Source organism: Scyliorhinus torazame, chromosome 17, assembly GCF_047496885.1.
Source record: "Scyliorhinus torazame isolate Kashiwa2021f chromosome 17, sScyTor2.1, whole genome shotgun sequence".
Classification (NCBI taxonomy): Eukaryota; Metazoa; Chordata; class Chondrichthyes; order Carcharhiniformes; family Scyliorhinidae; genus Scyliorhinus; species Scyliorhinus torazame.
In genome coordinates this window covers 69,715,330-69,732,118 of record NC_092723.1, presented here as the reverse complement: position 1 = coordinate 69,732,118, position 16,789 = coordinate 69,715,330, and the positions used below count along the sequence as shown (strand labels likewise).

The following is a 16,789-nucleotide window of genomic DNA, read 5'->3' as shown; positions in this document are numbered from 1 at the left end:
CCACACGGACAATGCCCCAAAGCCGGTATCGAACCTGGGACCTCGGCGCCGTGAGACAGCGATGCTAACCACTGCTCCACCCTGCTGCCCCTATTACACTACTTATTATACAATTCAATCATTATTCTTAAAGCAAGCAATATTCTAACTAAACTACAATCTACACTATATTAACACATCTCTCATGCACACCATCTTAAATTGTACTCTGCTCTGCTCGTTGTCTCGCTAACCTTCTCTTGCCTTCTCTACCCTCTCCCAGAAGCCTGAGAGGCATTCCCTTTTATAGGTCTGCTCTCCAGCTCCGTCTGGTGGTAGAATACAATGTTACATTAACTCTTAATGTGCCAGACATTACACATAATGTCGCACACCCCACGCAAAAGATGATACCCCACCCTTCCTATCTCCTTCTCAGTCTCTAAAGCTCCCCTTCATTTCCTCCCCATCACCCCCCTCCACTTCCCCCCCACCACTCCCCCTACCACCCCACCTCCCCACTTTTAGCTTAGGGTTGTGGGGCTGGGGGGGTAGTGGGTCATTCTTCTCCCTATAAAATCCATCCCAGTGTTCCTCACACCACTTTACCCCCCGAGGTCCAGGCTCAGTGCCATGTGCCTGCACGTGCACAACCTCGATCTCTCACTTCAGCAATACTGACTCACTCTATCTTAAAATTAACCTGGTCTAAGGCAGCATGATGGTGCAGTGGTTAGCACTGGGACTATGGCGCTGAGGACCCGGGTTCAAATCCCTAGCCCTGGGTCACTGTCCGTGTGGAGATTGCATATTCTCCCTAAGTCTACGTGGGTTTCGCCCCCACAACCCAAAGATGTGCTGGTTTGGTGGATAGGCCATGCTAAATTGCCCCTCAATTGGAAAAAAATAATTGGGTACTCTAAATTTTTTTTAAAATTAACCTGGTCTGTCCTGTTGGAAGGTTACAGACCTGAAAAGTTAACCCTGCATTGATCTACTGAGTATTTCCAGCGTTTTCTGATTTTATAACGTAAAAGTAAATTATTGAGTCATTTATTTCATTGTTTCCAGTGGGACACTGCAGTGCTCAAATTGGCTACATGTTTCGTAAATTGCAGTACAGTACTTGTCAGAAGCAACAAATGAACTGGAAATCACCTTGAGATGTTCAGCGGTAATGAAAAATACAATGGAAATGTAAGTCTTTCTTTATGTGAGTGTGTGTGTGCCCATGAGCGCATATATGTGTGTTTGTGTGCACGTATATATGTCTGGGTGGATATGTGTTCCTGTGTGCACGTATATGTGGGCGGGTTTAGCTCAGTGGACTAGACAGCTGGTTTGTAATGCAGAACAAGGCCAACAGTGCGGGTTCAATTCCCGTACCGGCTTACGCGAACAGATGCCAGAATGTGGCGACTAGGGGCTTTTCAGAATAACTTCATACTTGTGACAATAAAACATTATTATTATGTGTGCCTGTATGCATGTATATGTGTTCCCGTGTGCATGTGTGCGCGTACAGGTGTGCCTGTCTATGCATATGTGTGCCTGTGCACATGTATATGTGTGTGTGTGTTTGTGTGCGTCTCTGTGTTGCCTTGTCTGTGTATGTGTATTTGTGCCTGTGTGCATGCATATGTGTGTCTGTGCACACGTGTATGTGTTCCCATGTCCATGTATATGTGTACCTGTGTGCATGTATTTGTGTATTTGTGTGCACACATGTGTATGTATGTGTGCCTGTGTCTGTATATTGTGCTTGTGTTCACATATATGTGTACTTGTGTTGGCATATATATGCACCTGTGTGTGTACATGTGTCCCTGTGTGCACGTATATGTGCATCTGTATTCCCGTAATGTGTGATTGTGTGCATGTATACATGTGCCTGTGTGCATTGTGTGTGCCTGTGTATGCGTATATGTGTCCATGTATTTGTGTGCTTGTTTTTGTGTATGTGCATGTATATGTGTGCCTTTGTGCATGTATATTGTGCCTGCGTGCACGTGCATGTGCCCCTGTGTGCGTGTATATGTGCACCTGTGTGTATATATATATGTGTCCCTGTATGCATGCATATGTGGGCCTGTGGGCACATATATATTTTTTTATTTTGCCAACCCACCTACCCTGCACAACTTTGGGTTGTGGAGGTGAGACCTATGCAGACACAGGGCGAATGTGCAAGCTCCACACGGACAGTGACCCAAGGCCGGGATTGAACCTGAGACCTCGGCGCCATGAGGCAGCAGTGCTAACCACTGCACCACCGTGCCGCCCCCACAGCTGTTTATTTATAACAAAAATAGAGATAAGACATGCAATAATCGGGGGATGGTGCAGTGGTTAGCACTACTGCCTCACAGCGCCGTGGACCCGGGTTCGATGAAGCCTTCCTACCTTGGCAGAACATTCCAGAATGGTCAGCACCAATTAGAATAGATTATCCGCTAAGTGCCTGGCAATGTAAGCAGCTCAATGGCCACCAGCCAAGTCCATCAAGATATATCATCATTGATGTCAGACCAAACTGCTCATCCTGCTGGATGTTCATTTAAAAAAAATTAATGGTGAAGTCCATCTGAAAGGCATAGGTCCCAGGTACAAAAATTGAAAGAGAAGAATAACAGAAATTAAAAGGATAAACAAAGGGCAGACAAGGATTAACAGGAAGATCCTTATATATGTGCGTCCATGTGCATACATTTGTGTACTTGTGTGCTTGCACATATAATGTACAATGTGCCTGTGTGTGTATATGTGTGCCCATGTGTGTTTGTGTGCCTGTGTGTGTATATTTAAAACAAAATTTAGAGTCCCCAATTCATTTTTCCCAATTAAGGGGCAATTTAGCGTGGTCAATCCACCTAACCTGCACATCTTTGGGTTGTGTGGTCGAAGCCCACGCAAACACGGGGAGAATGTGCAAACTCCACACGGACAGTGACACAGAGCCGGGATCGAAACTGGGACCTCGTTGCCGTGAGGCAGCAGTGCTAACCACTGTGCCACCATGCTGCCCTGTGTGTGTATATTTCTCCCTGTGTGTATATATATGCACCTGTGTGTACGTATATGTATGCCTGTGTGCGCGTATATGTGTGCCCGTGTGTGTTTGTATGCCTGTGTGCACGTATATTCTGTGCCTGTTGCACATATATGTCCTCGCATACATGTATATGTATGGCTATGTGTATGTATATGTGTGCCCGTGTGTGTATATATATGGCTGTGTACACGTCTATCTATGCTTGTTTATTAGCTGGAGATCTTTTCCCAGTTAGCCTTTATCTCCAAAAAATAGTTACCAATGCTGAGGATAGCTGTCAACTATCAAGAGCTCTTCAATCACCTGGCTGTAGGAAGGAAGAGACCTTTCACTGGAATTGCATTTAATCCTGAAATATTAACTTGCCTGTTCCAGCTGAGAAATCTGCCTTTTCACTTTATTACCTATTTACAGCATTCCTATTTTTAGGTTCTATTTCTGGACGAAGACTGCACTGCAGCAGATGTTGTCATCACTGCATTGTGAGCATCAGTGTAATGCTAATTTGCCTGTGGAACTCAATAACATCTTTCAAAGGTCGTCCTAAAAATCTGCAACAGCACTTCGCAATGTCAAAATGATCAATTTCTTAACTTAAGCTCGACATCTCTGTAAGGCACACTGGTTGCCAAAACGCTGAGAATTGAATACTCGGTGGACATTGAGATCAAGTTGGAGCAGCACTAGGCTCACTTGACATTTCGGTACTGGAGAATCACGAGATGGTAAGGGCGTGGGAGCATTGCCACATAGACATTGGCATCATCTCCCTTGCCGTCAGTTTAAAATCCCTTCTTTATATTAAGTTTCTCAGTGCTGTTTAAAGCCGTACACTTATAGTAAACATATTCTAGGCAGCCATTCAGAACTTGTATATTGGCCGGCTTAAAACAGCAACAACATTTAGAACAAGTCCAATCTCCATTATATCTAGCAGCTGGGTACTAGAGAAAAAACATTCTGACTGCTGTAAATCCAGAGTCGCATTGAATTCCCACTTCCTGTCTCTGAGGTTTTGCAGCCCTTCCCTCCAGTGGGAGCTTTTCCCTCGCCACCATAGCAGGTTTCCTGGTGGCGGGACTGGCGAGCCATGTAAAAGACCATTGACTTCGATGGAACTGGAAGATCCCACCGCAGCCAAAGATTCACCACCTCCAACACAGGAAAACCTGCTGTGGGGGGGCGGGTCGGAAAACTCTGCCAGTCTCTAATCCCAGTTCTCTATTCCCAGTCAAGCTGTCCTGGTCCCTAATCCCAGACCTCTATTCTCAGTCACCCTGCCCTGGTCTCTAATCCCACCTCTCTATTCCCAGTCACCCTGTCCTGGTCTCTAACCCCAGCTCTCTATTCTCAGTCACCCTGTCCTGGTCTCTAACCCCAGCTCGCTATTCCCAGTCATGTGTCCTGGTCTCTAATCCCAGTTCCCTATTCCCAGTCACCCTGTCCTGGTTGCTAACCCCAGCTCTCTATTCCCAGTCACCCTGTCCTGGTCTCTAACCCCAGCTCTCTATTCTCAGTCACCCTGTCCTGGTCTCTAACCCCAGATCTCTATTCCCAGTCACCCTGTCCTGGTCTCTAACCCCAGCTCTCTATTCTCAGTCACCCTGTCCTGGTCTCTAACCCCAGCTCGCTATTCCCAGTCATGTGTCCTGGTCTCTAATCCCAGTTCTCTATTCCCAGTCACCCTGTCCTGGTCTCTAACCCCAGCTCTCTATTCCCAGTCACCCTGTCCTGGTCTCTAACCCCAGCTCTCTATTCCCAGTCACCCTGTCCTGGTCCCTAACCCCAGCTCTCTATTCTCAGTCACCCTGTCCTGGTCTCTAACCCCAGCTCTCTATTCCCAGTCACCCTGTCCTGGTCTCTAACCCCAGCTCGCTATTCCCAGTCATGTGTCCTGGTCTCTAATCCCAGATCTCTATTCCCAGTCACCCTGTCCTGGTCTCTAATCCCAGCTCTCTATTCCCAGTCATCCTGTCCTGTTCTCTAACCCCAGCTCTCTCTTCCAGTCACCCTGTCCTGGTCTCTAACCCCAGCTCTCTCTCCCAGTCACCATGTCCTGATCTCTAATCCCAGCCACCCTGTCCTGGTCTCTAACCCCAGCTCTCTCTTCCAGTCACCATGTCCTGGTCTCTAATCCCAGCTCTCTATTCCAGCCACCTTGATTCAGTCTCTATCAATTCTGAAGAAGAGTCAATTGGACTCAAGACAATTTCTCTCTCCGCAGATGCAGCCAGACCTGTTGAGTTTTTCCAGCACTTGCTGCTTTTATTCCAGTCTCTCTTCCCAGTGCTCCATTCCCACTAACACTGTCACATAATTATTCTCACTCAGCCTGTTCCAGTTTTCGATTCCACTCATCCTGACCCAATCTCTGTAACGCCAGCATGCGAAAAACGCTGCAATAAATGTGGAAAGTGGAATCACTTTGCCAAATGTTGCAGAATGAAATCACAGCAGTCTTCCTTTGACAAGAGCCACATTGCAGCCGGTCAGTCCTCCAAAGTTGGGAGCATCAGCAAAGTGACTGAGTTGGAGCTCAGCCAGAGCAACCAAACCACTGAGCCTCTCATAACACCCTACTGTGAGAGGGTCATCACAGTGACCGAAAAGAACGAGGGCATCATCACCGTGAACATGATATGCAACAATGCAAAACTGAAGGTAGCAACAAAATCCTTGTTTTACTCAGCATTTGATATTCCTGGGAGATGCTACTCCAGAATGCTGACAGTCACATGGGCTTTTGGTGTGGTTTTTAAAATAAATTTAGTGTACCCAATTCATTTTTTCCAATTAAGGGGCAATTTAGCGTGGCCGATCCACCTACCCAAACTCCACATGGACAGTGACCCAGAGCCGGGGTCGAACCTGGGACTTTGGCTCCGTGAGGCAGCAGTGCTAACCACTGTGCACCGTGCTGCCCTTTTTGTGTGTTTCTAATGTGTGTCGCAGGACAAGTACAACAGTGTAGTCTTTTCAGTTGGAGTCAGCAGTAAGTTAACAACTGACTCTGGGGTCTCAACCTCAAAATAAATTTTTCACCCACCCCTTCTCTTTCAAAATCTGAAACTTCTCCTCTCATTCTCCAATACTTCCCTGCATATAACACACATGAGCTTTCCACCCTTACTCAAAAAAAATCGTATTTATATTGCTTTGTTCCCGATTGAACTTTCTTCTTGGTCGGCTGTTCACCAGAGGCCTTGGAGCTCTGCAGAGACATAACATTAGCACTGCTCCGACCTGCCTGTGGAGAAACCTGTGGATTCTCCTGAGCAGCACTCTCCAGCATATTCTGTTGTGAGATCCTGTCCAGTAGGTACACTGCCTATTTGTGTCTCTGGTCATCTCTTACTTGTAAGAAAACTATTCATCTTCACAGTCCCCTTGCCTTGCTTGCCAGCAGCTAGAAAATGGAAGAAGCTCTCCTCCGTGACTTGGCGCCAAAATCAGGTATATACAGGCTACTTGTCACCTGCCAGCGGCTCACCCGAGGGTCACGACCCACACTTTGAAAAACTCTGCTATACAATACCAGGCACATGAATAAACAAATGCAAATTAACCCTGCAGATGACGGGTTATCAAATTTCCACTGTTGGTTAATACAGTAAGATGTCTCACAAAATCAGATTAAAGTCCAACAGGTTTGTTTCGACTCACTAGCTTTCGGAGCACTGCTCCTTCCTCAGCTGCGCTCCAAAAGCTAGTGATTCAAACAAACCTGTAGGACCTTAACCTGCTGTTGCAAGACTTCTTACTGTGTCCACCCCAGTCCAATGCCGGCATCTCCACATCATGGTTATATATAGGAAAAAGGGACTGGTTGTTTAGCAGGAAGCTGCTGAGTGATTTCAATCCAGAGTTATGGTTGAACTTGGCTCCAAATGCTGAAGCAAACTGACCCCGGGAATACTCAGCTAGCTCCGTTTCCCTGTCCCTGTACTGTAACTGCTTAAAAATGTTATATCTCTCATTTTTTCCTGTTTTGATGAGAGGTCACCGACCTGGAAGAGTAATTCTGTTTCACCTTTCACAAATGATGCCTGTTTTTTCCAGTATTCTGCCGTTTATATTACAAATTTCCCAGCAGGACAGAATCTTGTTTTTACATATGTCTCCCAGGTTTATTTCCTGCTCAGAGAGCAATGCCAAAAGACCTGATTGTCCACTGGAAAATTCTTTTTTTTAGAGTAGAACATAGAACATAGAACAAAGAATAGTACAGCACAGAACAGGCCCTTTGGCCCTCGATGTTGTGCCGAGCATTGTCCTAAACCAAGATCAAGCTATCCCACTCCCTGTCATTCTAGAACAGATATCCCCCCCCCCCCAGTACTCAATTCTGTTTTTCCAAATAAGAGGCAATTTGATGTGGCACGGTGCAGTAGTGGTTAGCACTCTTGCTTCACGGCACTGAGGACCCGGGTTCGATCCCGGCCCCAGGGCACTGTCCATATGGAGTTTGCACATTCTCCCTGTGTTTGCGTGGGTCCCACCCCCACGACCCAAAGATGTGCTGTGTAGGTGAGTTGGCCACGTGAAATTGCCCCATAATTGGGGACTTCAATTTTTTTAAAAGGCGCAATTTTGCATGACCAATTCACCTATCCTGCACATCTTTTTGGGTTGTGGGGTGAGACCCACGCAGACACGGGGAGAATGTGCAAACTCCACACGGACAGTGACCTGGGGCTGGGACGAACACAAGTCCTTGGTGCCGCGAGGCAGCAGTGCTAACCACTGCGCCACCGTGCGCTAGAGAATTCTGTGCAAGTCCAAGGGTCATAATTTTTATTGAGTACCTGTTAGCCCTGTTGCATGAAATCTATCTAGCCAACTGCGCTGCTATCTGTGCCTTTATAAATAATAACATCAATACTGAAAGAAGAAAACAATTAATTCCTATCACCAGCACAATCTAATGTAGATAAAAGTACCTTGTGATGCTGAGTCACAGTCTGGGAAGGTCCCAGGTTCCACCTCCAAGTCTATGCTGTTAAGTGATCCACAATTAATTTCCTGGGAGTTACCATTGACCAGGAACTCAGCCGTATAAATACTGTGGCTACAAGAGCAGGTCAGAAGCTGGGAATTCTGCGGCGAGTAACTCAATTCCTGACTCCCAGAAGCGTGTCCACCATCTACACAAGCCAGGCACTTGCCCGGATGAATGCAGCTCCAACAGCAGAGGGAGGAAGAGAGGGAGGCCAGTCCTGGTGGACTGGAGCTCAGTCAAGGAGGGAGGGATGTCGGTCCGGGAGGGAGGTTGGTCCAGGAAGGATGAGAGGGAGGGAGGTCCGGGAGAGGTGTCAGTCCAGCAGGGGGGAGGGGGGGGGGGTAGTTCAGTCCGGGAGGGAGGGACGGGGGGAGGGTCAGTCCGGGAGCACGGACAGTCCCGGTGGTAGGGAGGGTCAGTCCGGGACCGGGGTCAGTCCGGGTGGGAGGGAGGGTCAGTCCGGGAGGGAAGGAGGGTCAGTCCGGGAGCGGGGTCAGTCCGGAGGGAGGGAGGGTCAGTCCGGGTGGGAGGGACAGTCAGTCCGGGAGCACGGACAGTCCGGGAGCGGGGTCAGTCCGGGAGCACGGACAGTCCGGGTGGGAGGGAGGGTCAGTCCGGGTGGGAGAGAGGGTCAGTCCAGGAGCGGAGTCAGTCTAGGAGCACGGACAGTCCGGGTGGGAGGGAGGGTCAGTCCGGGTGGGAGAGAGGGTCAGTCCAGGAGCGGGATCAGTCCGGGTGGGAGGGAGGGTCAGTCCGGGAGCGGAGTCAGTCTCGGAGCACGGACAGTCCGGGTGGGAGGGAGGGTCAGTCCGGGAGGGAGGGAGGGTCAGTCCTGGAGCGGGGTCAGTCCGGGTGGGAGGGAGGGTCAGTCCGGGTGGGAGAGAGGGTCAGTCCAGGAGCGGGATCAGTCCGGGTGGGAGGGAGGGTCAGTCCGGGAGCGGAGTCAGTCTAGGAGCACGGACAGTCCGGGTGGGAGGGAGGGTCAGTCCGATAACGGGGTCAGTCTGGAAGGACGGACAGTCCGGGTGGGAGGGAGGGTCAGTCCGGGAGGGAGGGAGGGTCAGTCATGGAGCGGGGTCAGTCCGGGAGGGAGGGAGGGTCAGTGCGGGAGCACGGACAGTCCAGGAGGGAGGGAGGGTCAGTCCTGGAGCGGGGTCAGTCCGGGAGGGAGGGAGGGCCAGTGCGTGAGCACGGACAGTCCGGGAGGGAGGGAGTGTCAGTCCGGGTGGGAGGGAGGGTCAGTCCGGGGACACGGACAGTCCGGGAGGGAGGGTCGGTCCGGGAGGGAGGGAGGGTCAGTCCAGCAGGGGGGAGAGGGGGAATTCAGTCCGGGAGAGAGGGACGGGTGGGGGAGGGTCATTCCGGGAGCATGGACAGTCCGGGTGGGAGGGAGGGTCAGTCCGGGAGCGGGGTCAGTCCGGGAGCGGGGTCAATACGGGAGCACGGACAGTCCCGGTGGTAGGGAGGGTCAGTCCGGGAGCGGGGTCATTCCGGGAGCGGGGTCAGTCCGGGAGCGGGGTCAGTCTGGGTGGGAGGGAGGGTCAGTCCGGGTGGGAGGGAGGGTCAGTCCGGGAGCACGGACAGTCCGGGTAGTAGGGAGGGTCAGTCCAGGAGCGGGGTCAGTCTGGGTGGGAGGGAGGGTCAGTCCCGGAGCACGGTCAGTCCGGGAGGGAGGGAGGGCCAGTGCGTGAGCACGGACAGTCCGGGAGGGAGGGAAGGTCAGTCCGGGGACACGGACAGTCCGGGAGGGAGGGTTGGTCCGGGAGGGAGGGAGGGTCAGTCCAGCAGGGGGGAGAGGGGGAGGGGGGTGGGGGGAATTCAGTCCGGGAGAGAGGGACGGGTGGGGGAGGGTCATTCCGGGAGCATGGACAGTCCGAGTGGGAGGGAGGGTCAGTCCGGGAGCGGGGTCAATACGGGAGCACGGACAGTCCCGGTGGTAGGGAGGGTCAGTCCGGGAGCGGGGTCATTCCGGGAGCGGGGTCAGTCCGGGAGCGGGGTCAGTCTGGGTGGGAGGGAGGGTCAGTCCGGGTGGGAGGGAGGGTCAGTCCGGGAGCACGGACAGTCCGGGAGCGGGGTCAGTCTGGGTGGGAGGGAGGGTCAGTCCGGGTGGGAGGGAGGGTCAGTCCGGGTGGGAGGGAGGGTCGGTCTGGGTGGGAGGGACGGGGAGAGGATCAGTCCGGGAGCACGGTCAGTCCGGGAGGGAGGGAGGATCAGTCCGGGTGGGAGGGAGGGTCGGTCTGGGTGGGAGGGACGGGGAGAGGATCAGTCCGGGAGCACGGTCAGTCCGGGAGGGAGGGAGGATCAGTCCGGGAGCGGGGTCAGTCCGGGTGGGAGGGAGGATCAGTCCGGGAGCGGGGTCAGTCCGGGTGGGACGGAGGGTTAGTCCGGGAGCGGGGTCAGTCTGGGTGGGAGGGAGGGTCGGTCTGGGTGGGAGGGACGGGGGGAGGATCAGTCCGGGAGCACGGTCAGTCCGGGAGGGAGGGAGGATCAGTCCGGGAGCGGGGTCAGTCCGGGTGGGAGGGAGGGTTAGTCCGGGAGCGGGGTCAGTCTGGGTGGGAGGGAGGGTCAGTCTGGGTGGGAGGGAGGGTCAGTCTGGGTGGGAGGGAGGGTCAGTCCGGGAGCACGGACAGTCTGGGTGGGAGGGAGGGTCAGTCCGGGTGGGAGGGAGGGTCAGTCCGGGTGGGAGGGACGGGGGGAGGATCAGTCCGGGAGCGGGGTCAGTCTGGGTGGGAGGGAGGGTCAGTCCGGGAGCGGGGTCAGTCCGGGTGGGAGGGAGGGTCAGTCCGGGAGCGGGGTCAGTCCGGGTGGGAGGGACGGGGGGAGGATCAGTCCGGGAGCGGGGTCAGTCTGGGTGGGAGGGAGGGTCAGTCCAGGAGCGGGGTCAGTCCGGGTGGGAGGGAGGGTCAGTCCGGGAGAGAGGGAGCGGGTCAGTCCATTAGGAGGGTCAGTCCGGGAGCACGGTCAGTCCGGGTGGGAGGGACGGGGGAGGGTCAGTCCGGGAGCACAGTCAGTCCGGGTGGTAGGGACGGGGGGAGGGTCAGTCCGGGAGCACGGTCAGTCCGGGAGAGAGGGAGCGGGTCAGTCCAGTAGGAGGGTCAGTCCGGGAGGGAGGGAGCGGGTCAGTCCAGTAGGAGGGTCAGTCCGGGAGCACGGTCAGTCCGGGTGGTAGGGACGGGGGGAGGGTCAGTCCGGGAGCACGGTCAGTCCGGGTGAGAGGGAGCGGGTCAGTCCAGTAGGAGGGTCAGTCCGGGAGCACGGTCAGTCCGGGTGGGAGGGACGGGGGAGGGTCAGTCCGGGAGCACAGTCAGTCCGGGTGGTAGGGACGGGGGGAGGGTCAGTCCGGGTGGTAGGGACGGCGGGAGGGTCAGTCCAGGAGGGAGTGAAGCGGAGGATCAGTCCGGGAGAGAGGGAGCGGGTCAGTCCAGTAGGAGGGTCAGTCCGGGAGCACGGACAGTCCGGGTGGTAGGGACGGGGGGAGGGTCAGTCCGGGAGCACGGTCAGTCCGGGTGAGAGGGAGCGGGTCAGTCCAGTAGGAGGGTCAGTCCGGGAGGGAGGGAGCGGGTCAGTCCAGTAGGAGGGTCAGTCTGGGAGCACGGTCAGTCCGGGTGGTAGGGACGGGGGGAGGGTCAGTCCGGGAGCACGGTCAGTCCGGGTGGGAGGGACGGGGGGAGGGTCAGTCCGGGAGCACGGTCAGTCCGGGTGGGAGGGACGGGGGAGGGTCAGTCCGGGAGCACAGTCAGTCCGGGTGGTAGGGACGGGGGGAGGGTCAGTCCGGGAGAGAGGGAGCGGGTCAGTCCAGTAGGAGGGTCAGTCCGGGTGGTAGGGACGGGGGGAGGGTCAGTCCAGGAGGGAGTGAAGCGGAGGATCAGTCCGGGAGAGAGGGAGCGGGTCAGTCCAGTAGGAGGGTCAGTCCGGGAGCACGGACAGTCCGGGTGGTAGGGACGGGGGGAGGGTCAGTCCAGGAGCACGGTCAGTCCGGGTGGTAGGGACGGGGGGAGGGTCAGTCCAGGAGCACGGTCAGTCCGGGTGAGAGGGAGCGGGTCAGTCCAGTAGAAGGGTCAGTTCGGGAGCACGGACAGTCCGGGTGGTAGGGACGGGGGGAGGGTCAGTCCGGGAGCACGGTCAGTCCGGGTGAGAGGGAGCGGGGGGAGGGTCAGTCCAGGAGCACGGTCAGTCCGGGTGAGAGGGAGTGGGTCAGTCCAGTAGGAGGGTCAGTCCAGGAGCACGGTCAGTCTGGGTGGTAGGGACGGGGGAGGGTCAGTCCAGGAGCACGGTCAGTCTGGGAGAGAGGGAGCGTGGGGAGGGTCAGTCCAGTAGGAGGGTCAGTCCGGGAGAGAGGGAGCGTGTCAGTCCAGTTGGAGGGTCAGTCCGGGAGCACGGTCAGTCTGGGTGGTAGGGACGGGGGGAGGGTCAGTCCGGGAGAGAGGGAGCGGGTCAGTCCAGTTGGAGGGTCAGTCCGGGAGCACGGTCAGTCCGGGTGGTAGGGACGGGGGGAGGGTCAGTCCAGGAGCACGGTCAGTCCGGGTGAGAGGGAGCGGGTCAGTCCAGTAGAAGGGTCAGTTCGGGAGCAGGGTCAGTCCGGGTGAGAGGGACGGGGGGAGGGTCAGTCCGGGTGAGAGGGAGCGGGTCAGTCCAGTAGAAGGGTCAGTCTGGGTGAGAGGGACGGGGGGAGGGTCAGTCCGGGTGAGAGGGACGGGGGGAGGGTCAGTCCGGGTGAAAGGGAGCGGGTCAGTCCAGTAGGAGAGTCAGTCCGGGAAGGAGGTAAGTGAGGGAGGGAGGGTGGTCAGTTCAGAATGGTGATATATCTGGTAGGGAGAGAGGCGGGTCAGTCTGAGAGGGAGGAAAGAGGATCAGTCCGGGTAGCAGTCAGTCTGAGAGGGGGTCTGGGTTTATTTTTATAGTTACTCAGTAGTGGAGGGTGTGCAGAGGAGATTCACTAGGTTAATCCCAGAGCTGAAGGGGTTAGATTACGAGGAGAGATTGAGTAGACTGGGACTGTACTCGTTTGAATTTAGAAGGATGAGGGGGGATCGTATAGAAACATATAAGATTATGAAGGGAATAGATAGGATAGATGCGGGCAGGTTGTTTCCACTGGCGGGTGAAAGCAGAACTAGGGGGCATAGCCTCAAAATAAGGGGAACTAGATTTAGGACTGAGTTTAGGAGAAACTTCTTCACCCAAAGGGTTGTGAATCTATGGAATTCCTTGCCCAGTGAAGCAGTAGAGGCTCCTTCATTAAATGTTTTTAAGATAAAGATAGATAGTTTTTTGAAGAATAAAGGGATTAAGGGTTATGGTGGTCAGGCCGGAAAGTGGAGCTGAGTCCACAAAAGATCAGCCATGATCTCATTGAATGGTGGAGCAGGCTCGAGGGGCCAGATGGCCTACTCCTGCTCCTAGTTCTTCTGAAGATTCCAGAAATAAAAGCAGAAAATAACGAGGATTACAGACCGGAGCAGTTAATAGTTTTTCTCAGCACAGATGCGATCTGTCCAGCTGAGCTTGCACAACATTTTCTGTGTTTATTTCTGATTTCTTGCATCTGCTGTATTTGTTTTAACGCAGACCCAGTCCCTTGCAATGTATAGTCAGCAGAGTCCCGGTTAAACTATAAATTGGTCATTTGAAGCCAGAATGGTTTTACCGGGTAAATTTAATTCATGTAACTCCACAGGGCTACATAGATCACAGTGGTTCAGTGCAGGTTTAACAATGACAACTTCCATCTGGTGACCATCTTTACAATGTCAGCTATGGCTCAGCATCTTCCATCACTCAGTTGGGGTTCCAACCCCACACCAAAAACCTAAGCTGACAGATAAGATCCTGAGGGGTCTAAATGTTTCCTCGTGTAGAAGAATCTGGGACCAGGGACCACTGTTTAAAAATAAGGGGTGGGTTGCCCATTTAAGGTGGCTAAATTAAAAACTTAAAACATGTTCCCTCTCAATAACACATCAAGAACTAGAGGGCATAGATTCAAAATAATGGGCAAAAGGAGTAGAAGGAAATGTTTTTTCACTCAGAGTGGGTTGGAGTCTGGAACAAACTTCCTGAGAGGGCGGGGGACGCAGGTCCGATCGAGATATTGAAAAGGTACTGGATTGCTATCTGAAAAGAAAGAATGTCCAAGGTTAGGGGAATAAGACAGGGGAGTGGGATTAGGTAGAATGATCATTCCAGAGTGCCAGCGCAGACACGATGAGCCGAATGCACTGTAAAGATGCTGTGATTCTGCGACAGAGATGAGGAGAATTATTTTCCTTTCTGAGGTAGTGAGTCTTTGGAACTCGCTTCCTGATAGTCTTCGAATACTTTTAAGGCAGAGGTAAATAGATTTTTGATAAACAAGGGGGTGAAAGGTAACCGGGGGTAGACGGAACGTGACAATCAGATCAGCCCGTCCACACATACAATCTGGCCATTAGCACATTGCTGTTCGCAGGAGATTACAGTGTTTCCAGCATTACAACAGCGGGGGTGTGTGTTACATATCACTCAGGGACATGCACTTTTACATTTGTGGTGCATTCTGGAGCTATGGACTGTGATGGTAGAGGTTCCAATGGTCTTGCCGTCATTTGGCTGACCAGGAATCTCTCCCATTCTTACCACCAATGGCATGTGTTAGAAGGATTTGCAGGTTGCTACTTAACCAGCAAAGTGAACACACCTTCCTTGGCTATCAAATCCTGGACTGGGGCTCGAACCCAGGGTTTCTGGCTCAGAGACAGGGATGCTACCCACTGCACCACAAGACCTGCCCACATTATAACAGTGATACTTTCAGAAAAAATACTTCGTAGGCTGGAAAGCACATCTTGAAAGATACTCCATAAATACACAACCTTTCCTTTCTTCTTCCATCTTTAACATAATGAAATATTCCTGCAGCATGGGAGCTCTGGAACCAGACTTACAGCCATAACAAAGAGCACTGCACACCAAAGATGTGGAACTCCTTTGAGACATTCTGAGCTGATAAGGTGCTCTATAAAGGCAAGTATTACCATTGAGATTGATTTCACTAATTTGTCCAGATATTGTCTGATACTTCAATATTTTGTTTTACCTATTCTTCCCCCTCCTCTCCTGGATGATCTGATCCATTCTGGGTTGGGATTCCATGATGGGCACCTGCTATCTCTTGGCAATTTGGACAGATTGACTTCCTTCATGCCTGAAGCCTGAGTGTGTGTCTTATGCTATTTGTCTTTGGAGGGCACCACATTGCTGAACTGTCTGCCTCACTCGATGTCCATACAGAGGCACTCTCCATTTGATCACAATAAAAGGAAGAATAAGGGGCGAAATTCTCCTACCCGCCCCGCCACTTTTCTGCCCCGACCGGCCGGCGGGAGTCTCCGTAACACCGGCCGGTCAATGGGGTTTCCCATTGTGGGGCACCCCCACGCCGTCGGGAAACCCCCGAGCGCCGGCAGAACGGAGACTCCTGCCGGCGGAGAATGACGCCCCAGATATTCCTTCTTCCCACCCCTGTGATGCTGGTGCAATAATAATTCTTCAGCTTCTGCAACCGCCAACTCTGTTAACTCAACACAGACTGGAGTTCATCCTTGACTCTTCCATTCTGAGCCAGGGACAGGAAAAATAGGCATCGCCGATTGCTCAGTGAGCAGAAACTTACAGCCAAGTTCCCCACACATGAGTACGGCCTCAACTGGGACCTTGGATTCATGTCGCCCCCCATCATCTGGCCTGGGCTTGCGAAATCCTACCAACTGTCCTGGCTTGAGACAATTCACACCTCTTTAACCTGCTCCATCTGGATCTGCAAAGGCTTAATTACCTGCAAAGACTCGCATTTAAAGTATCGTCTTGCATTTTTGACTTTGTCCATATATATGTTTCTGGAACCTACCTCTTCATTCACCTCAGGAAGGAGCAGCGCTCCGAAAGCTAGTGATTCTAAACAAACCTGTTGGACTTTAACCTGCTGTTGTAAGACTTCTTACTGTGCTCAGTGGGAAGTTCACCTGCCTCAGAGTTAGAAAGTTGTGTGTTCAAATCTCACTCCAGGAACCGGAACCCATAATCCAGGCCAACACTCCAATGTGGTAATGCAGTTTAGGATGTGTTAAGGTTAGAAAAGGTATTATGGAAATTTAAATTCCTTCTTTATTATTCTTCCCCTTGGCTTTCATGATCTATTCACCATCTCGCTGTTTGCCTTGGAGCGAGGCTTAATTATTAATGTCAACAGAGGTGACAAACCTGCTGTGCATTTGTATTGCTCTCTGCTACTATTTAGAATTATTTAATTGCTTTGTCTCCACTGGTAGAGGTGTGAAAAAGAGATGAGATAGGGATTCCATCACAAGATAATTACAGGTCAGACAGGACTTTCAATCGATCACAACTCATCCACCCAGAATACATCACAGAGGTTACCCCATTTCAATGTGTTTACTTTTTAATTTATTTTTTAATAAATTTAGAGTACCTAATTCATTTTTTCCAATTAAGGGGCAATTTAGCAAGCCGGGATCGAACCTGGGACCTCGGCGCCATGAGACACCAGTGCTAACCACTGTGCCACCATGCTGCCCCTTGGGTTTGCTTTTTAAAGTTATCTCAGAGTTTTCATCTCCGCCACTCTTTCGGGAAACTTATTCCACACGTTGATTGGATTTTGTGTGAAGGCGAGCTTTCTGTTGTCAGTCATGGCCGACACATTAGTTCCACTCATTACGAATCGAGGAAATGGGAGCAGGTGGCCAGGGAGATCAGTCTCC

General features: G+C 52.5%; 1 protein-coding gene and 1 long non-coding RNA gene across 5 annotated transcripts in view; one reads left to right on the top strand and one right to left on the bottom strand.

Annotated features, from left to right (window-relative positions):
• Positions 1 to 16,789, top strand: part of LOC140393936 (uncharacterized) — a 61,451-nt gene that overhangs the window by 23,743 nt on the left and 20,919 nt on the right. For all 4 annotated transcript variants that reach the window (XR_011935787.1, XR_011935785.1, XR_011935786.1 and 1 more), the window contains exon 2: positions 1,051 to 1,176. This is a non-coding gene — a long non-coding RNA (uncharacterized lncRNA). The remainder of the gene's footprint in view (positions 1 to 1,050; positions 1,177 to 16,789) is intronic.
• LOC140393935 (F-actin-monooxygenase mical1-like) overlaps positions 1 to 16,789 on the bottom strand; it is a 284,293-nt gene that overhangs the window by 247,692 nt on the left and 19,812 nt on the right. The gene's annotated exons all lie outside the window — the stretch shown is intronic.